Here is a 22,451-nt window from a genome sequence, read left to right as displayed (position 1 = left end):
GGCCCCCTCCATGTACTTTGCACCCCCCCTCCAGTTTCTTTACGCCACTGACTGAAAGAGATTATTAAAATGTGTTTGTGGTTGGCTGTGCAGCCAGTGCAAGAGTTGGTATCTTTGAAAGTAGGTACAGTCAAAAAGCCTTCACTTAATGAGCGCCATTCGCAGGCAGAACAGCCACATACAATGCCCACGGGTAATGGAGCTAACAAGATGGTGCCTTCTTCTACTGTCTGGAGCATTCACAGAAAAAGACTTTAGAACCTGCCAATCAGCTGCTTTTTATCCATAGAAAAACCAATTAAGCTCTGACTTTCAATTTTCACATTTGAAATATCGCAGGATGACACAGAGGTCCCAATGTACAGAAAACGTCAGAAATTTATTCTGGTAAATTTTCCTGCTGCATTTGGAGTAAATATGCGGGTTTCTCAGAATCCACAAAAAGTTCAGGAGTATGCCAGGGAAGCTGACAGTCGGAGATTTCCATGGCTAAGCCAGGAATCCTGTGCGACTCCAATTTATGATCATGCAGAATTATTTTAATGTAGGCAAACGTAAAAGGTGTATGCTCATACAAGCATAAACACCATGCAGCAGGAAAATAGCATGTTCAACGTTTGCGTCTATTTTTTCCCAGGGAACAACATTTTTACTCTACGTGAAGCCCATTTCCTACACTCTCAAAAATGCTGGGGTTGCTTCCTTGCCATTTCCACCCTGGACTCAGATTGGTCACTGTCCTTGACAGGAGTAAAGAGTGCGTCACCAGGCCAGGGGTCTCCAACAAGTAGCTTGGAGCTACTGGTAGCACCCTAGAAGTATCTCTCAGGGGATATGAGCTTATTAAACAAGGGCACTTCTGCTAATCTCCAGGCCTTTATAGTGACAGTCAGCCAACCAATGGCAGGATCTCATGATAATATTCAGACGCACACTGTGTCAGCCTACAGGGTCTACCACATGCCATTTGCCTTCTCTCTAGCAAAGTCACTCAGATATTGGCCATATAGGAGGTCTTGTTCTATCAGTCAGACAATGCATGTGAACAATGGGCACGGAATGACCAATGATCGCAGTAGCTCCAGCTGTACCCTGGTGGCTACTGCTGGGGGACTGCATGAGCCTGAGCGAACATGTGGCAGTTGGATACATGATCAGCCCCTGAGCTGAAGAGAGCCCAGTCCTTGTCTAGAGTAGAGACAATTAAGAGCCTCAAGTGCATGGGTTTGTGTGTGCCTGTATGCAAGTGTGGACATTTATGTGCAGCTGTGTCTGCTATTGTGTCCCTGCAAACAGCCAGAATTGATCACTGGGAACTATGACTGTTGTTGAGGGTCACCAAAGGAATATACTACAATTGTACCCATTCACAGAGTACTAGTGGTAACGGCATAAAAAATGTTCATCCTTGTTATATTATGTATACTCTTGGTCTAGTTGCGGCATAATGGCAGCCATAACTGATATATTAGGAGCATGATGGGCCTAATTGTAGGCATTCCTGACATTATGGTGGCATCCCCTCCCTTAATAGCCATGACTGACATATTGTTGGCAACTGGCCATGAAGTTGTCCAGTCTTGGCACAGAGGTGCCGATGGTATAATGGTGAGAAATATTGACATACTACTGACACCCTTGGGGTTCTGGTGAGCATCCATGACCTACAATGATGATGACTGAGTATTGGAAGCAGTATCTATCCACGTCAGGCATTAGTCCATGCGAGTACTTGATGAAGATGACAAGCCGATGTTTGAGGACTGTTTACTTCCTGAAAATGAACCTGATATTTTGAAAGAAAACGTTATACTTTCTTAGAAAAAGTTTTCATCAGTAACATGTTATTTACCTTAAATAGAAAATGATATTTAATAGAAAAAATGTGCATATTCAGAAACTGATAGTCTGATTATGGCAAAACTTTGCATTTCCAAAACACATTGAAAGCTGTTGGTAGCCTGAAATGCTTGGGTGGTCACTAGTGTAATATTAACAGACGTGGCCACTATTTTACAGTGATTACGTTTGCTATTAGCTCGGAAGGGAATTTCCTTGAGTATAAGTAGCTCTCAGTGTATAAAAGGTTGGAGACCCCCAGCAATAGGCATTGGAAAGTTTGTGAATATACACAGACTTGTCAGGGTATTCTTGGCCTACAATGCTCTCTGCCCACCTGTAAGATAAGATTCACTTTCACCAATTTTGTGTCAGTCAGTTTGTTACGATTGTAATTGCACTTTTTTTGTTCAAATGCTTTTTATTAGTTATTTGCATAATCAATACAATAGACAATGTGATGAACAAAGGAACAGTTTGTGCTTGACCATAAAACAGCACTCTAACAATATTGTAGTATATTAACTAAGCATGATTGGAAAAGGAATAGGTACAGAAGAGACAGGGAGGAGAAGGTAGGCAGTAAAAATGTTAAAGTAAGAAGAAGATAAAGAAAATACTGTGCTACAGGCACAGCATGAATCAATCAATCAATCAATCAGAGTACTTGTAAAGTGTGCTACTTACCCGTGAGGGTCTCAAGGCGCTGAGGGGAGGTGGGTGCCGCTACTGTTCAAAGAGCCAGGTCTTGAGGAGTCTGCTGAAGGCGAGTAGGTCTTGGGTCTGTCGTAGGTGGGTAGGGAAGGTGTTCCAGGTCTTGGCGGCGAGGTAGGAGAAGGATCTGCCGCCGGAGGTTGTTCGTTGGATGCGGGGGAAAGCGGCGAGGGCGAGGCTGGCGGAGCGGAGCTGGCGGGTGGCGGTGTAGAAGCTGAGTCTGCTGTTCAGGTAGGCTGGTCCGGCGTTGTGGAGTGGTTTGTATGTGTGGGTGAAGAACTTGAAGGTGATCCTCTTGTCGACGGGAAGCCAGTGTAGGTCTCTCAGGTGGGTGGTGATGTGGCTGTGGCGGGGTACCTTGACGATCAGTCAGGCAGAGACATTTTGGATGCTTTGTAGTCGTCGTAGGTGTTTAGCTGGGATTCCTGCATAGAGTGCAATGCCGTAGTCCAGTCTGCTGCTGACGAGGGCCTGTGTCACTGTTCTTGTTTTGGTCGGGATCCACTTGTAGATCCTGAGGAGCATGCGGAGGGTGTTGTAGCAGGAGGAGGAGACGGCGTTGACCTGTTTAGACATGGAGAGGGAGGAGTCGAGGATGAATCCTAGGTTGCGTGCATGGTCGGTGGGTGTTGGTGCTGTTCCCAGTGTGGTCGGCCACCAGGAGTCGTCCCAGGCTGAGGGGGTGGGTCCGTGGATGAGTATCTCCGTCTTGTCCGAGTTCAGACGGCTGTTCCTCATCCAGTCGGCGACGGCCTTCATTCCCTCATGGAGGTTGGTTTTGACGGTGTGTGGGTCCTTGGTGAGGGAGAGGATAAGCTGGGTGTTGTCAGCGTAGGAGATGATATTGAGGTTGTGTTGGCTGGCCACTTGTGCGAGGGGGGCCATGTAGACGTTGAACAGCGTCGAGCTGAGGGATAAGCCCTGGGGGACGCGGCAGATGATGCCGGTGGCCTCGAATCGGAAGGGCGGGAGGTGGACGCTCTGGGTTCTGCCGGAGAGGAAGGACGTGGTCCAGTCAAGGGCCTTCTCTTGGAATCCGGCTTCTAGGAGGTGTGTCTTTAGAGTGTGATGGCAGACTGTGTCGAAGGCGTCTGACAGGTCCAGGAGGATGAGGGCTGATGTTTCGCCGTTGTCTAGTTGGCGCCTGATGTCGTCTGTGGCGGCGATGAGGGCTGTCTCGGTGCTGTGGTTTCGTCTGAACCCGGACTGGACGGGTCCAAGATTTTGTTGTCTTCCAGGTGGCGGGCCAGTTGCATGTTGACGATTTTCTCGATGACCTTCGCCGGGAACTGCAGCAGGGAGATGGCCCGGAAGTTCTTGAGGCCCTTGGGGTCCGTCTTGGGCTTCTTGAGGAGAGCGTTGATTTCGGCGTGTTTCCAGCTTTCCGGGAATGTCGCTGTTTCGAAGGAGATGTTGATGACCTTCCGTAGTTAGGGTGCGATGGCAGCATCTGCTTTGTTGAATACGTGGTGTGGGCACGGGTCTGACGGAGATCCCGAGTGGATGGAGTTCATGACCTTGCGTGTCTCGTCGTCATTTACGTTGGACCAGGAGGTCAGGAGGTTGGCGCTGGTGGTGTTCACAGGGGAGGTGGGGTCTGGCGTAGTCGGGGCGGTCATCATGTTGAAGCTGTCATGGATGTCAGGGATCTTGCGGTGGAAGAAGATGGCCGGTGAGTTGCACAGTTCTTGCGAGGGCGGTATGTCGTTGGCGTTTGCGCTGGGGTTGGAGAGTTCCTTTATGATGATGAAAAGCTCTTTGCTGTCGTGTGCGTTGTTATCCAGGCGGTCTGTGAAGGAGGATCTCTTGGCTAATCTGATGAGGTGGTGATGTCTGCGGGTGACGTCCTTGTGGGCTGCGTGGTTGTCCAGAGTGCATTCATGGAGCCATATCTTCTTCAGCTTCTGGCATGTGTGTTTGGAGGTCTGCAGCTCGTCGGTGAACCAGGTGGCTCTCTTGCTGGCATGGTTGTTGGAGAGTTTCTTACAGCGCACAGTTGAAAATAACAGTGAGTAGTCAATTATTCAAATGAAAAAGTATGGGTAAGCTAATTATTTATTCCCTATGAGATGCATCATTTGGAGAGTGAAGATGTGGTTCAGGTGGAATGAGCATCACTGAATATTGTTGGGTCGAGCCAAATTGAGAGAGCTCTGATTCTAGGGTGGTTTAAATGTTAGAGTAGCTTAGTTAAGCGAGTCTGATCCGGGGCTACTGGGAGACCGCCAGGGAGTGAGTTGTTAGGAGATAGTGTCTGCTTCTCTAAGAAACGAAAGTCAATCCCTCCACATGTGGAAGGACACAACACTAGAATTCTTCCAATTGGAGAACATCAATTTACAGGCTAGTGTTAACATTTAGTCTAGGAGATTCTGATCTGTTTCCTTGTATAATTGTGAATCAAGTTGACCGAATATTATATAAGGAAATTCAAGTGAGGGGGTGATGCCCAGGATATTTCCAATAAAATCAAAGATACTTTTCCAGTACTGTTGAAGTATGGGACAGTAGAAGTGCTTGTGTGCAACGTCTCCCTTTTGTTCACTGCAGTTGCAGCAGTTAGGGTCTTGTCGTAGTTTGAGTTTGTGTAGTTTTTATGGTGTCCAGAAGGTTCTGTGGATGAGCATGAATTTAGTCTGGGAGAATATGGGTGATATTTTATTCGAGAAAGGAGATTTGTAGATGGTTTTCCTTTCAAAATCTATATTACTTTTGCATAATTTTGTTTCCCATTTACACTCATTTTGTAAGTGTATTTTAATTGATTTTGTATACCTTGGAAACTATATGGTCAGATTTACATAAGTTAGTAATCAGGGTAGGAAGAGATGGGTCCTTCTTTAAGTTTGGATGTCTGTTATTTGCACCTTTAGTTGTAGGAGCTTGTAGAAGTTTAGGTTCTCTAATAGGTATCTATCTGGCAAGATGGAGAAGGGGAGTAGAGTAGTGTTAAAATATACATGTTTAACCATTGGATAGTCTATTTTTTAAGAATCCAACTTGTTATGGGAGTATGAGTTTAGATACGTGTTATTGTAGTCTGTTGGAAAGTATAATTGCGTCTATTTTACAGTCTAGGGTTAGTAATGAGATTGACCTGTTTCTTTTTGGTAGCATTATACCTTTCCCTTCCTTGGGGATGACAGTTATGATGGCCTCTGCTAGTGTGCCTGAGACCTGTCCAGAACTAGTGAATTGAGTGAATAGTTTTAATAATGGTGAGATAATACTAGTGGAAAATGTTACAAAAAATTGTGCCATATGCCCACTGAGGTCCGGGGCTTTACCCAATTTAAGCTTTATGATTGTGTTTAGTATTTCTGAGGATTTTGAGATGGGACCGTTGATTGATTTTTATCTCTTCATCTGTTAGTTTAGTAAAACTAGCATTGTGAAGATACGTGTCACACACACTTTTATTTACTGAGGTATTTTTAGCGTGTAATACATGATACATACTAATTTTTGTTTATTGACCCAAATGCTTGCTCTAGTACTTAATATTTTGTTGTATTTTCTGTTGACAATCTCATTTAGGGTGCATTTGGATTTGGTGACAATGTGTTGTTTTTCTAAGTTTATGATTTGATTTTCCAGTTCTAACCCTTTACAGTTTGTTTCTTTGTTCATTCTAGACCTACGTTTGAGAAGTACATCTCTTATAGTAGTTTTTAGTGCTTCCTATCCAATTAAGTCGGAGGATTCGTTTTTGTAATTTTCTAGTAAGAAGTTATGTATAGCTTCCTCGATTGATTTAATATTATTTTAGTGATTGAGTATCTTATCATTTAATCGCCAGACTGTTTGTTTTGTGTCCTGCCAAGTACCTGATATTGACAAAGTGATGCAAATGATCGGAGATATTTCTTGGTTTCATGGATGTTTGGTCCACATTACTAATTGAGGGCCTCATTTACAACAATTTGATGCAGGGCAACACTGCATGTCACTTTGCAGCGCTCCCCTGCATCAAGAGAAAAGGGCTGTAATGTGCATCATCTGTGGAATACGGCACATCCCTATCCTCTTACACATTGGTAATGCACAAGTGGCTGCCTAGAGCCAATGCAAGCACCCTTGCACCATGGCACCTGCATGGAAACCAAGTTATGTTTGTGCAGGAAGAGAAAGCTTCCTTCACAAAAACACATTCCCAGATTCACGCTATGTCGCAGATCTGGGAATGTGTCAAAAACCATGGGGGTTGAATGGGAACACCCACTGCAATGCCCATGGCATGCCTATCTGAGGCAGTGTGAGGTAATTCAGCAACTTGCACTGCATTGCTACACTATATCTACGATGCCATGAAAAGCCATGTAGGGTGGCTTTCCGTGGACTCATAGATATGGGTCTGCCCTGTGCGCCACCGGAACATCAAAAAAAGTGACAGTCCAGAGGTGCACTGGGCTTGTAAATAAGATCCTGAGTGTCCTTATATGAGCAAATAATCAATGCTGGAGTATGAATTGTGTGGGGTCGAATAGAAGGTGTAGTCTCTTGCATCCGAGTTCTGTGTTCTCTACGTATCAATAAAATTGAATCTGGAACAAAGATTGTTTAATGCTTTATGAGCCTTTAGTGGTTGGTAGGCACAATCTGTACTTCTTTCAAGTACAGGATCTAGCAGGAGGTTAAAGTCACCTGCAAATATAATCAATGCGTTATCTAAAATTAAAGAAGGTTGATTAGATAGATCTCTCCAGAAGGTGGGGGTTGTCTGCTATGAGTGCACAGACATTAACCAAGAAAAATTCAGCATTGTTTTTTATTAAGTTTTGATATGAGCCATCTCCCTTGGTTATCAGGTAAGTTTGGTACCAGTTCTATACCTGATCTCCTTGATAAATATTAGACTCAGTTTTGCTTCCCAACAGCTGGTGAACAAACCGCATAATTAAATTGTTGATTTTTCAGTGATGTGATATATGTGTAATCAACTCTGGTTTCCTGAAGCAAGAAAATATCACCCCATAGTTGATATGAGTAATCAATGATTTTTCTCTTTTTAACTGGGTGATTGATACCTTTAAAATTCAGAAATACTATTTTTATGATATGTTTAGTGGGTGTCATAGCTATGTATTATGGGGTTCTTGATTCCTGTGTGGACCATACCATTCATGGCTTGGGCGTTGTGATGCTGTGTAAGTGTATAGTGACTAAGTGCGAGTGACAATAGAGTCTCAGTTAGGACACAGTGTTTGAGGGATAGGCTTGGAGACATAAATAGTCAAAAAAGACAATAAGCTTATAACGAAAGGGATGTCAGAGAATGTTCGAGGCGGTAATACATCATAAAGACCGGTGTAAGGAGCTTACTTGTAAAAGATAGAAAATTCTTATCATGATAAGAGAAGATAATTCTTTTTAAGTCCCTGTGCATCGCACATCGGGCCTTCCATGGAAAAGGCCCAATTATCACCTGGAACTTACATACCATCTACGTTCCAGGTAGGTCCCTTTGGTCAAGCAGTCAAGGGCTCATATCAGTGCCCATGTTCAAAAGAGCGAGAAGTGGTGGCAGTTCCTTTGCACATTTTCTTCCCAAGCTCTGGAACTCCCTCCCACTCCCGTCAAAAGTCTGCTTCAGAAATCTTTTAAAACCCACCATTTCTGAAGCAGGGGCTCCTGCTATATAGCTCATGTAGATTTTCTTTACTGCAATAAGGGCTAGAAGGATATGCGCTATATAAAAACAACTTGAATTGAATTGATTAAGTGGCATTAGTAAAAAGTAAAAAACAAGGTGAAACAAAACATAGGTTCAATAAACTCCCCCTTCATTTGCTTCATTTGTAAAAGAAAGACTGCCCACATCTGGTGCAATTAAACATTTGAACATCAAATACCAAGGCTGGTAGTCTTTAATCCAATACAAGTTACTCCTTGCCCTTTTTAGGTCGAGCCTGTCAGCGCGCAAGCGCTGCTGTAAGACCTGCTGTAATGAATAAAATGACTGTAATCCCACCTCCTACTTACCATTGGTGCACTCCAGCGTCACTCTTCTTTGCTGCCTCCTGTCTCGTCATGGTGCCGATACCTCACTTCCTTTCAAGGCTGAGGAGCACCGGTAAAGTACAATGTGCTTACCCTTGTTTAACATCTGTTCCTTCCTGCGCCCTCTTTGTTTGTTTTCCCTCACTTCATTTATCAGTATGGCAATGCTTCTCCGATGCTGCGCTTCTTGTTTTGGACAGCCCGGTGCTAACAATGGTTGTAAACATGGAGGACATAGGAACCCAGTCTAGCAGTGTGCTCTCCAGGGTTAGGATCACTTTATGCAGATTTTTATATGTCATTGATTGCATCATTTAAGACAAATGTGTTTCTAAAACTTCATGACACGCACCCCATACACGGCCGCTCTTCCCTGTACCCTCCCACTCCACGTAAACAAATGCTGCCCACCCGTTGCACAGCTAATCTCACCCGGAAGTTCGAGTCTTCTCCTAGCCACTGTGCAGCAGGGGAGACTTATACAGACTGAGACAGGACCTCGTTTTGCCACACTGCACCCCGATAGAAATGTCTGAGTATTGGAATGGCTTTCCTTGAGGATTTTTGGACTACACATGTTTTTGCTCAAGGATTAATTGTAAGGACCATTTCGTCAGAACTAACAAAGCGCAAGAGTCCCAAGTATATTTAAATAAAACATTACAAAACTTAAAAAGTCGCTAGCTATTGGAGTGTGGTATGGTACAAATGCAGACTGTTAGTTGAAGTGCTACAAAGCGAGTGACAGCAGTAAAGCACCCAGGGGCGGCCCCCGGGACGGCGCGGCTGCACTCTGGCATACTCTTCGCTGCCTTTCATGTGCTCTTATAGCATGCAGAGTTCATCTTGTTTGTGCCTCGTTCGCTTTTCTGTAGCTAATGTGGGTGGCATTCACCTCTCAGCTGCTTTATGTTGGCCCCATCAGTTTCAAACCCAGGGGCCTTATTTATGAAGGCCTTGCGCCGCCGGTGCGTCACTTTTTCCCATTTTAAAAGTGGCGCACCGGCGGCGCAAGGCCTTCATAAATAAGGCCCCAGGTCTCTTGCCGGACCGTAGCACTGCAAGCCATGAGCTACACCAGCTGCTATTGTGTGGGAGTTTATATCTCATGGCAGCTTGCCCTGCATTGCCTGGGGTGCCAGCACGAGAGCTAACCCTGCATTGCCACGGTGCCAATCTGTATGCGTGCACTGCATTGACTCAGGTGCCAGAACAAGCGCGTGCCCTGCATTGCCTCTGGTGCCAGTCTGCATGCCCTGCATTGCCTTGGGTGCCAGTTCACGGAAGAGCCCTGCTGCGCTGTGGTTGCCAGTCCTGCACTGCCTCAGTGCCAGCAGGAACATGTGCACTGCATTCAATGCTACGATGTATTGCATATGCCTACAGTAACTCAATGCCAGCCTCCCTTGGTGCCCACCTCCGGGGTCTTTAGCACTGGTCAGTGCCGTGGCCGCCCAGGGTGCTTGCTGTTGACAGCTCAGTTTCACTTTGCACTGAGCGCTGTTTAACGAGCTTTGTGGTGTCTCTGTTGGCCTTGAGGCACATGATGGATTAATCTTGGCGTGGAATGACCTTGGCAGCATCTCAGCTGCTTTATGTCGGTCCCATCATAGTTTCAAGCCCAGTTCCCTTGCCGTAGCGCTGCGAGCTTGGGTGTCCATGGGCTTCACCATCCGCTATTGCATGCTTACACCTAGGTGTGAACTCTGAGTTTATATCTCTTGGCAGCTTTTCTTCTTTATTTCCTGCCTCAGTGTGGGGTTCACAGTCTTTTTTTTGAGGATCCATAGAAACAAACGCTGTGAAACCCAAATGTGGCATATAACACCATAAACGTGGTTTACTCTCTTTACTCACGCCTCTATTAGATGGATCATTTGTTTTGTTTTCCTGTCGCTCGTTGCCAGTCTTATTATGTATGTAGCTTTGTCTTTAGGCCGTATGTGTCTTACATTGTCCCCACTACCAGTTATTCTGCATCTTTTTATTTCTCCTTTTACAGTGCTGTTTTACTGTAACTCATTGCCGGTGTCCTGTAGCTTTGTCTCTGAGTGAATTCTACTGTGGCATCTGCAGCTTTATCTTCAGGTTTTGATGCCTTGGACTGTCACCTACATCCCAGGACTTTGTTTGTCCTTGACTCTCACCTGCTGCACATGACATGGCCACTTTACTTAAGTGCATCTTGCACCTTCTCCTGTTGATTTATGTGACAGTGTATTAGCCGTCTCAGTTCTTACAATGTTGTGCATCTTTTGTCAATTACTCAGTAATCTTTTTTGAATTTTTATTGTACAGTGAAGAAGCACTGTTTGCATTTGGTGCAATGGGTGACTTTAGATTTTGATAAGATTCATTGTTTGCCTCTTGGTCTGCCTTACTCTATTTTTGTCTATTGTTTCAACCTTTGCTGGTTCTTCTTTGGCCTAAGGTGCCCGAATCTGCTGATGTCTCTTCATTTCTCTCCTGTGGTCTTTCACCTCTTGTTAGTTCATTCTTTTCTTGTGTCTACTCCCTCCCTCAAAATGTCAGTCAAACCTTATCTTAAGTTCTCTCACCTTCCACTAGATCATTAGTCATATGCTTCTCATCCTCAGCCCTCTTTTTGTGCCCTTGCCTCTTTCTCTGCTTCTTTTCTCTTTCTATGCCTCTTGCTTCTTTCTTTTTTTCCTCTTTCTGTGCCTCACTTACCTGGTTCTGCACCGCACTTGCCTGTTTCTGTGCCTCACTTGCCAGTTTCTATGCCTCACTTGCCAGTTTCTGAACCAAACTTGCCTCTTTCTGAACCTCACTTGCCAGTTTCTGCACCTCACTTGCCTCTTTCTGCACCTCACTTGCCTCTTTCTGCACCTCCCTTGCCTCTTTATGCGTCTCACTTGCCTCTTTCTGTACCTCTCTTGCTTCTTTCTGCAACTTTATTCCTTTCGGCACTTCTCATGCCTCTTTCTGCACTTGCTCTTTCTGCACCTCTCTTGCTTCCTTCTGAACCTCTCTTGCTTCTTTTTGCACCTCGCTTGCCTCTTTCTGCATTTTTCTTTCTTCTTTCTGCACATCTCCTGCTTTTTTCTGCACCTCTCTTCCTTCTTTCTGCACTTTTCGTCCTCTTTATGTACATTTCTTGCCTCTTTCTGCACTTCTCTTGCTTCTTTCTGTACCTCACTTCTTTCTACACCTTTCTTCCTCTTTCTGCATCTTTCTTGCTTCTTTCTGCACCTTTCTTCCTCTTTCTGCACCTTTCTCCCTCCTTCTGCACCTCTATTGCTTCTTTGTGTCATTCTTCCTCTTTCTGTGCCTTTTTTCCTCTTTCTGTACTTCCTTTGCTTCTATCTGCATTTCTCTTGCATCTCTCTGCACCTCACTAGCTTCTTTCTGCACATTTTTCTTCATCTTTCGGCACGTCTCTTCTCTCTAAGCCTCTCTTGCCCCTTTCTGCGCCTTTTGATTCTTTCTGCACCTTTCTTCCACTTTCTGCATGTCTATTGCTTCTTTCTGCACCTCTCTTGATTATGTCTGCACCTCTCTTCATCTTCCTACACCTCATACTTTTTGGCACCTCACTTGCCTCTTTCTGCACCTCGCTTCTTTCTGTACTTCTCTTGCCTCTTTCTGTACCTCTCGCTTCTTTCTGCACCTCTCTTGCTTCTTTCTTCACCTTTATTCCTCTTTCTGTACCTCTCGCTTCTTTCTGCACCTCTCTTGCTTCTTTCTTCACCTTTATTCCTCTTTATGCAATTCTCTTGCCTCGTTCTGCACTTGCTCTTTTTGCACCTCTCTTGCTTCCTTCTGTACCTCTCTTGCTTCTTTCTGTACCTCTCTTGTCTCTTTCTGCACTTTTATTGTCTCTTTCTGCACATCTCCTATTCTTTCTGCACCTCACTTCCTTCTTTCTGTACCTTTCCTCCTCTTTCTGTACTTTACTTGCCTCTTTCTGTACCTTTATTCCTCTTTCTGCACTTCTCTTGCTTCTTTATGCACCTCACTTACTTCTTTCTGCACCTTTCTTCCTTTTTCTTTCTGTACCTCCCTTGCTTCTTTCTGTACCTTTCTTCCTCTTTCTGCACCTTTCTTTTTTTCTCTACTTTCTCGCTCCTTCTGCTCCCTTTTTGCTTCTTTCTGTGCCTTCTTTCCTCTTTCTGTGCCTTTCTTCCTCTTTCTGTACTTCTTTTGCTTCTTTCTGTAATTCTCTTGCTTCTTTCTGCACTTCTCTTGCTTCTTTCTGCACCTCACTAGCTTCTTTCTGCACCTTTCTTCTTCTTTTGGCACTTCTCTTACTTCTTTCTGTGCCTCCCCTGCCCCTTTTTGTACCTCTCTTCCCCATTTCTGCACCTCTTGATTCTTTCTACACCTTTCTTCCTCTTTCAGTACCTTTCTTCCTCTATTGCTTCTTTCTACACCTCTCTTGATTCTTTCTGCACCTCTCTTCCTCTTTCTACACCGCTCTTCTTTTTGCACCTCTCACTTCTTTCTGCACCTCTTGCTTTTTTCTGCACCCTGCTTGCTTCTTTCTGCACTTCTTTTGCTTCTTTCTGCACCTCTTTTGCTTCTTTCTGCACCTCTCTTGCTTCTTTCTGCACTTCTTTTGCGTCTTTCTGCACTTCTCGTACTTCTTTCTGCACTTCTCTTGCCTCTTTCCGCACTTCTCTTGACTCTTTCTGCACTTCTCTTGTCTCTTTCTGAATCGCTCTTCCTTCTTTCAGTACCTCTCATTCTTTCTTCTGTGCCTTTCTGGCTCTTTCTATACTTCTTCTGCCTCTTTCTGGACCTTTCTTCCTTTTTCTGCACGTTTCTTCCTCTTTCTGCACTTCTTTTCTTGTCTCTTTTTGTACTTCTCTTGCTTCTTTCTATACCTATTTTCCTCTTTCTGCACCTCTCTTCCTCTTTCTGCATCTCTCTTGCTTTTTTCTACACCTGTCCTGCTTCTTCCTGAATCTCTCTTGTATCTTTCTGTGCCTCACTTGCTTTTATATGCACCTCACTTGCCTCTTTCTGCGCATCTATTGCCTCTTTCTGTACCTCTATTGCCTCTTTCTGTACCTCTCTTGCTTCTTTCCGCAACTTTCTTCCTCTTTCTGCACCTTTCTTCCTCTTTCTGCACATCTCTTGCTTCTTTGTGCATGCCTCTTGCTTCTTTCTGCACTTCTCTTGCTTTTTCTGCACCTTTTTCCCCTCTTTCTTGCTGTCTCTTGCTTATTTGTGCATGCATCTTGCTTGTTTCAATCATTCCCTTGCTTCTTTCTGCACCTTTCTTCCTCTTTCTGCATCTTTCTTATTCTCTCTGCACTTCTCTTGCTTCGTTCTGCACCTCTCTTCTTCTTTTTGCACCTCACTGGACTCTTTCTGCACCTTTCTTCCTCTTTTGGTATCTTTTTTCCTCTTTCTGCACGTTTCTTGCTTCGTTCTGCATGCCTCTTGCTTTTTTCAGCACTTCTCTTGCTTCTTTCTGCACCTTTCTTTCTATGTCTGCACTTCCCTTGCCTCCTTCTGCACTGGTCTTCCTTCTTTCTGCACTTCTCTTGCTTTTTTCTGTATCTTTCTTCCTCTTTCTGCACTTCTCTTATTTCTTTCTGCACCCCTCTTCCTCTTTCTGCACCTCTCTTGCTTCTTTCTGCATCTTTCTTGCTTCTTTCTGCACTGCTCTTCCTCTTTCTACACCTTTCTGTTTCTTGACGCACCTCTCGTGCCTCTTTTTGCACCTCTCTTGATTCTTTCTGCACTTCTTTTGCCTCTTTCTGCAACTTTCATCCTCTTCTGCACCTCACTTGCTTCTTTCTGCACCTCTTTTGCTTCTTTATGTGCCTCACTTGCTTCTTTCTGCGCCACTGCCATTCCATCCTGTGGCGGTCACCCTGTACTTACACTTTTCATTATCTGTATTTGGGAACTTTTGGTATGCTCATTTCTGTCTCACACACTGCACTTTTTTATTATTTATTAATGTTGTAGAGTCTCATTATGTTTTCGGGGAGTTTGTGCACTACCTCTGGAATCAGTTAAATTGTATCTTGCTTTTAGCTCCATAGAGTGCCAGCAGGTTATTTTAAATAGATCAGGGATTCTTCTTTTGTTCTTCTTTTCCATTTCAGTTCATTGTAACGCTGCCTTCGATGTAACTTGGACTCCTGTTCATATTTTCTACGCATCCTTAGTGTTGGTGACATCTATTCATGTGAGTTAATGCTTTATTGGCATTTCTAAATATATAATCCTTGCCAAAGCTTGGATTACTGTGTACATCTGGGAAGCATCTCACAGGTAGAACCTGTTTCTAATGTGTGTGATCCCAGACCCTGGGTACACCTAGCCTTATAGGACAGCAGTCCATAGGTGCCCCACAGTTTTCTTGTGTGCCGGTTACCAGAGTACAGGTGACACCTGGCCCTTTTTAGGTCCAGCAGAAGCAGCGCTTGTGCTGTCTCTTCGACACATGGTATTGAGGATATAGGCTTTCAACATGATCAGTGTTTCTTGTTGGTTTGTTGGCCTGCCTTTCTAAATTCCTTTACTCTGGTTGGTCAACACTGTCCATCTGTCCCACCTTTGTGTGATTGGTGTCCTCCCAGCAGACATCACCAACTGTGTTTTTTGGTTGGCCATGCGTTGCCTCCTCTGCTCGCACCCCTCCCTCCCGTCATTGCTGCCATCCTTCCTACAGCATGCCCCACCCCTCTATATGACACTGCATTGACTTTTGTGGCCATGACGGCATGCCACGCTTTAGCTTTAAACATCTAAAGCTAGAGCGTGTTGTGCTGCCATTGCTACAAAAGTCAATAAATAGAAAAACAAAGTGACGCGACGCCACATTTCTTTTACATTTGCAAAGTAATAGCTTAACATTTAACTAATGCGAGACCTGCCTGCATCGCAAATGGTTGCACCCCATTAGTACCAATTTAACATCCAGATTTAGCATACGTGTCGCTGCATTTCGGGTAATGTTTGAGCTGTTTGAGCTAGAAACAAAGTTTTTTTGCTCAAATCTGCAGATTATGTGGGAGATGATGGATTATGTAGCAAATGTGGAAAATGTATAATCATGCAAAAATTGGCACTGCCGAACAGTTGCATAATTACAGTGGCCCAGCTCATACCTATGACTAGGTCCAGAAGTGCTCCTCTGTGGTTGATTCTTTCTTTGCGTCTCATTGAGTTTATAGTTTAGCCTCTATGGAAATGAGGAAGACTAAATCTGAGGTTACCACTCAACAACACAGACTATCCTACCACATAATTACTCTCCATAACACATAATCCCACTCCACATAATTCCTATACACTAAATACCTACATACTTTCTATCCACATAATTCCAATGCACAACATACCACACAATTCCACTACAAACAACATACATTCACTCCACTCCAAAAAATATTAGTAAAAGACGTTTCCATTTACAACGCCAATAGCTCTAACTCTGGCAAATGTGAGACCTATTGCATTGCACATGCTTGTTCTCACTCTTGTCTGTTCCTGCTTTCTACCTTTGTGACTGGTTTGCCCTCTTTCTCTTCCTCCATCTTTCTCATCGGTGTGTTTTCCGCTATTGCACTCATTAAATATCAGATGCAGGAAATAAGTTCCTGTTCCCACAAATAAGTGCTGGTGCCCCACACCGGCTCAAATTAAGCACTATACTTCATGAGTCCACAAATTCCACAGTTGTCTCTGCCTATTCTTTAAGAGTCTCTGAATGACAGTCCTGTCAACTCTGCCTGTTCGGAAGGAAATCTGAGGTAAAGTAGTGTCATCTCTGCCTGTTCGGAGGGCTATCTGAGGGAGAGTAGTGTCATCTCTGCCTGTCCGGAAGGATATCTGAGGGAGAATAGTGTCATCTCTGCCTGTTCGGAAGGCTATATGAGGGAGACTAGTGTCTTCTCTGCCTTTTTGGAAGGACACTCTGAGGGAGAGTTGTCCCTGCTGGGATCCATCAGTGTCACTTTTCCATGCACTGCTCTAGTAAAACAGGATTTTAAGTCAGAAGGTTTGGAAGGTAGTGGATGGAGATTTTAAGTGTGATATTTTAATAAGTGGCTTTGAGGAAGCTAGATCTGAATGTATTCAAGATGTAGGCCATATCGTATATGACTGCTTCAGTCGATATGCAGTAGGTTACAGACTTCTCTCATGCAAGTGGCAGGCTTTTCCCATCAAGCCAATTTTAAGTTATTTGACTACTTAAGAGAAAGTCTCATTATTACCCATTGCTGTCACAAATATGACTGAATCGTTGATGTTGTGGTCCCTGGCCTTGCTATAGAAAGAGTATATCCATTTAAAATTATGTAAAACGCTCGATTGATGCTCTGCCTTTTCTTAAATGAAATCGTTTTTGTTTAAAGTCTAATTTCTTGAACGTTTCGCCCAGAGCTGTTTCCTCCTGAATGTTCCAAAGCCAATCTGTAGGTCCCAGAGGATGTGTTTCTCATGGTTAAATAGATTTTCTCATTCTGTTGAGTTTATAAGTGATTCACTTCGATATGATTCGCGGTTAACAGGAGAAGTGCTGGAGGTGAGCATTTAACATGCGCCGAGGCCAGCACTCGGCAAGGGGTGCTGAGGTCGGTGGCTGCCCCCGTGAAATTTGGAGCATGGGGTATCAGAGGCCTAGGAAGCACTTGGCAGTCACTGTATTCATTTGCAGTAAAAATCAGTGCTTTTAAATTCCAATTAAAGGGTGGCTATTCAACCACTGCCAGTGGTGTAGCAAGGGGTGGGGCGGTCCGCCCTGGGCAGCACAGGTTTTGGGGGCATCGATTCCCCCCTTACCACCGGCCATCGGGGGGGCAGCAAACTTAGGGACCACCTTGGGCAGCAAAAGGTGTAGCTACGCCACTGATGATTGCTAACGTCCAGTTTATTCGCCTTTAACAGAAAAGTGTTCAATGTCGGCCGAAGAGGGCTGGAGTTGAGCATAATTTTTAGGATAGATGGTATCATCCAGGCATATGAATGATTTGCAAGTATTTCTGTCCCATGCTGATATCCTCACAGGATCTACCTCTCATGGGCGTGTTTCTTACACAGAAACAGCTCCAGGAGCATGGATTCAGTAATACATAGAGAGCAAGTCCCTTCTGACTCTGGTAAGTTTTGTGGCAGGTGTTTCAGGTAATATAAACACAACAGTGGAAGCACACCAGTGGTGGTTAAGGGAAGTTGGTACTCCAAAAGGAAGGGATCCGAGTAACCGCAAATTGAATAATAGTAGTTTTTATATTACTGATAGAGATTCCATCAACCACAACAGTATCAGTATCGGAAGAGCCAGACATGTTTCGTCCAAGAGGACTTTCTCAAGGCTAATATAATGATCTGTAGTGTAATAAGGGTATGGTAACCGAAGACACATGATTAGGAGCTGTATTGAAAAGTTATCCATAATCAAGAATAATTGCACTTGATATCTCTAATTTATTTCGCAAACAGAAGGTTCAGTACCGGCCAAAGAGTAGGTTTGTGTCTGTAAAGTGATGCAATACCGGTAAATGGAAAGATATCTGGTATGTGATGAGTAAGAGGAGGACAAAAGTCTTGTATTCCTAGTTCGAGTAGCAAAGAAATGTACTGACGCAGGCAACAGGGTCATAATTTGAATGGTGCAGCGGGTGCAGTAGTACCAGGACCATGATTGCAATGGTGCGGCAGGTGTAGTGACACCGGGGCCAAAAGATCTGGGAACACCTCTAAATACCAAATATTGCAATATTTTACTACTAAATTGGCAGTCACAAGTGCAGTTAACTTACAGGCAATAGTGTCATGATTTGAATAGTGCAGCAGGTGCAGTGGCACTAGGCCCAAACATTGTCAGAATTCCTCTTAACACATAATATTGCTTTTACATCAATTCCTTCTATTGTTTCCCTCTTTAATTGTATATTTAAAATTGTTACAATTACTTACCCGCACTATAACACTAGTAACAGCACAGTATATTGCCTTTTTCTACATAAACAAGACATAACACTTTAACAGACTTTCTGTAAGTTATATTGTACAACCACTCTGCAAGCTACAACTTACAACTAAAAAACAGCTTATTATTAATCACATAGGTGAAACCTAATACGTTTACCAATGCTTGTTTTACTCTTGTGTTTACATGCACCACTAGCTGAGGATGTTCAACTGTCCCCAGTCATTGTGACCATTCTACTAGACGACAGGTATTTCCGGTAGCCACAGTGAAATGGTTTGTGTGTGATGCAGGTCAGTTTAAAAACACTTCATGCTTCTACTGAGAGCCATCTGAGAGTAGCATGTAGGGGAGACTTCAGAGGAGGTAGGTGTAATTCAGGAATAACTGCGCCTAAGGCATTCCCTTACGCCTTTCTGCATAAGGCAAGTGATTGTACCACCAAGTTAAAGCATGGGTCTGGAATTAACGGGTTCACTTCTCTAAGTAGTGCGAGTTGGTACTGAACCTTCTTTCCTATGGTGATTGTGTGCGTGTGTCTAGGTTCACATTTTTATCTAGAGGGCTAGAGTGAATCCCACTGATTTTGCCTATTCGGTGACATGAGGGTTGCAATCTCTTTTCTCTGATGTGTCTTACCATGACTGGGCAGGGATTACATTTTGTGGCAGAGATGAGAAGGAATTCAGACTTGAAAGTGCATTGTTACTCGTGGTGAAACCCCAACCAGGGATGCAGTGTTTTCCAGTGTCAGTCTTTGCAGGAGTACGTTTTCTGGAGAGGAAACCTTTAGATATAACTTAATATCATTAGCACGGAGGTGATACAAGATATTAGATTGTTAATATATTGTTACTAAGTACTCACTAGGTTGCTGGTTACCATTTATATCGTGTTATATTCCTAGACAACCAGACTTGAGATATTGTCTTTATGTATTGTCATAGCTACTGAAAAATGGGAGCACTCCACAGTTGTTCATTTGTGCCAGTGGGAGAAAATGGAGGACAAAAGCACACGTTTCGGACCAAAACTTATTTTCCATCGTCACACTAAACCAGAGCAAGAGAGAGAAACCCCAACAATTAGAAAGACGGAAGCAGAGGTTAGGAAATACTGTCAAAAGAAGAAGGCAGGGGTGAAAAAGAGCATACAAACGTGAGAGATAAAGAGTCAAGATGTGGTATATGGCAACCCTAGCATTCGACAGTTCCGACAGTAAAAAAACTTTGGCCACATACATGTATTTATTTACTTTGTTCCAACAAATGAAGCACTGCAGATACAGCACATTCGGTGGTACCACCTACCACCGTGGTCAGAAACTAGATCAGAACAAGTGAAAAGATTCTGAGAAACTCCTCAGTGGACCAGACTTCAAACAAACAGCTCTTTCCACCATGAGGTTCTCTGCCAACATTTGGTAGTATGGGGGTGTTTGTGTGGAGGTGAATGGGCCAACCTTTCGCAGTGGCGGAGCTAGACACTTGCGCATAGCATTGGGGAGGGGGGGAGTGCTGGCGATTCCTGCGTTTGCCGCCCCGCGACACACGCATGTAAGAACGGCCACCCCCCCCCTTTCTGCGCCACTGACCTTTCGGAATCAATCAACAATCAGATTTATAAGATGAAAAAAAATGCATACTATTTGAAAAGACAAATAGTATGTAAATGTGCTAAAATAAATAAAAAATAAAATCTCAATTCTTTATCTAAAATTATTAAAAATCCTTATCTTTACATAACACATTTCTGAGCTTAATAAGAAATACCAAAAATCATCTCACAATTGGAGGATCGCTTACTGGCGGACCCTATTCCTCAGAAAGGAGTGTCAGTGATATATCAAAAAATTGCAGAACAACTCCCCAGACATTATGGGCCCCATCCAAATGGCCTGGAGTGCCAATTTGGAGAAACTTGAGGAAGAGGATTGGGTTGAGGCACTCAGGGCCCCCGAGTCGTTGCAATCTGTGTGGGATTTCAGCTAGTGCAGCTTAGGGTCTCACACAGAGCATATTGTCTGGGAACCCGGTTGTTCACAATGGGGCAGTATATACAACATAATGTGTAAGAGGCTGTGGACAAATTGGTTCCTTTTATCATATTTTGTGGGGCTGTCCGATTATAAAGGGGGAGTGACAGCAGGGATGTAGAGAGCCCCATCGGTCAATGTACCGATGGATGCGAAGTGGCTGATGCTGTTGATTCAGGGGGAGAAGGTCTGGACTGGCCCAGACATAACAAATTGTGGCCGGCACTGGCCGCGGGGTGGCTAAACGTAACATTGAGAGGCGCTGGGGGGGTCCTCCACTCGCTATCCATTCAGGAATGGGAAAAGGACTTAGTTTGGTGCCAGTGGGCGGAGGAGGTGATCTACTGAGGCAGAGGCGGAAATATAGGGGGGACTACTATGAAACACAATCTTGGGGTGCGACTGTGCAATATTGTATTGATTGCTCCACTGCTTCTACTGAGTAACTGTGTTAGAGTTCATTCAGCACTTCATATACAAACTACCTATCCCTCTCAATCTTACTTTCGATATATTTATACAGCTCTCACCCCTATCAATTCACCATGCCACACATTTCCAATACACAAATACCCTACACCGCATCATTTCCACCACACAATTTCACAACAAACAATTCCGCTGCAAACCACATAATTCCACTACAAACAACATACATCCACTCCACTATAAACAAAAAACATAAGTAAAACACAATATAATTTACAACACGAATAACTAACTTTAACAAATGCGAGACTAATTGCATTACAAATGCTTGTTATTATGCGAAAAGCCTTGAAGGCCCAAATGTGAATCGGAGCAGGCTTTAGAGAATGCTCCGTGTAACCATTTGTGCTTTTTACCTGATTTAAGGCTGCTCCTTTCCTTAACCGGGAGCTGTCTAACAGAAACACAAACCTTATGAAAGGCTGCGAATACATTATTATTGTCATTGCCCTCAGCTAAGCAAAGTCTGACATTAAAAAACTGCTCTTAAAAAGGTCAATTATGAAATTCTCAAATAATGTTTAATTATCAAACTGTTATGCTTAGTAATACTCACAAAATTTGAAATGCAGCAGGTATAATGAAAAGGGATAACATCTAAAACCCTACTATGAAGATATTACAGTCACTAAAATGGCTTTGAAAAATAGAGCAGGATGCGAGGCGGGTGACAAAACAGTTGCCAATAGTCCACGCAGGGCGTTTATCCCTCAAACGGCGGGACAACTCCTGAATCTTTATTAAACGAATTCAAAACACTGCACAAATTATGGGTGGCCAGAATATCTCATAGGGCCTCCCCTTGATTTGCTATAGTTGAAGGGAAACACTCATACAACAGTTTGAACTCCTATGATCAAAATGACTGTTTAGCTGACCTATCCTTGTATTAAAATCACCAGCTAAAATTATATAAACACCACTCCTAGAAAATCGGTCTAAATATGACAATCATTAAAAACTTCAGTCAATGTATACAAGTTAGAGCAATCTGTAAAATTGGAATTATCATTAGAAAAATTAACAAGCAAAACGGACCCATATTGAAAGAATATCTTCAAAGGCGCCTGTATATTAGACTGGCCTAATGAAAGTACTTTACCGGGTTTAGCCTGGAGATGCTGGCACCTTGTACTTTACACTGCAATGTCTTAAATGCATATAGTGAAAGAACATATTTAATCATATGAGACAGAATTAGACATTCAATAAATTGTTGCAACAAGATTGCTTATTGTTTTCCTTTATTCTTTGTTCACAGATCAACAGACAACACGTGTTCGACCTCTTGTGGTGTGCAGGCCTGGGGCTTTCTCAAGATCCGTGATTGAATCAGTCTCCTAAGAGGTAAGGCCAAGCCAGTATAGTCTGGGATTCTGATATATATATTTGATAATAAATCTGCTGCACCCTTAATATTGAAGTATTCGGGCTTAAATCTGCAGTATTCTTTCT

General features: G+C 43.6%; 1 protein-coding gene across 1 annotated transcript in view; it reads left to right on the top strand.

Moving 5' to 3' along the window:
- Positions 1-22,451, top strand: part of B3GAT1 (beta-1,3-glucuronyltransferase 1) — a 340,153-nt gene that overhangs the window by 72,564 nt on the left and 245,138 nt on the right. Inside the window, exon 2 of the mRNA XM_078683872.1 lies at positions 22,258-22,343. The gene's annotated coding sequence lies outside the window, so the exon portion shown is untranslated. The remainder of the gene's footprint in view (positions 1-22,257; positions 22,344-22,451) is intronic.

This window comes from Lissotriton helveticus, chromosome 3_1 (assembly GCF_964261635.1).
Source record: "Lissotriton helveticus chromosome 3_1, aLisHel1.1, whole genome shotgun sequence".
NCBI lineage: Eukaryota > Metazoa > Chordata > Amphibia > Caudata > Salamandridae > Lissotriton > Lissotriton helveticus.
Note: the sequence above shows the minus strand (reverse complement) of the source record. Positions and strands in the feature narration are given on the sequence as shown.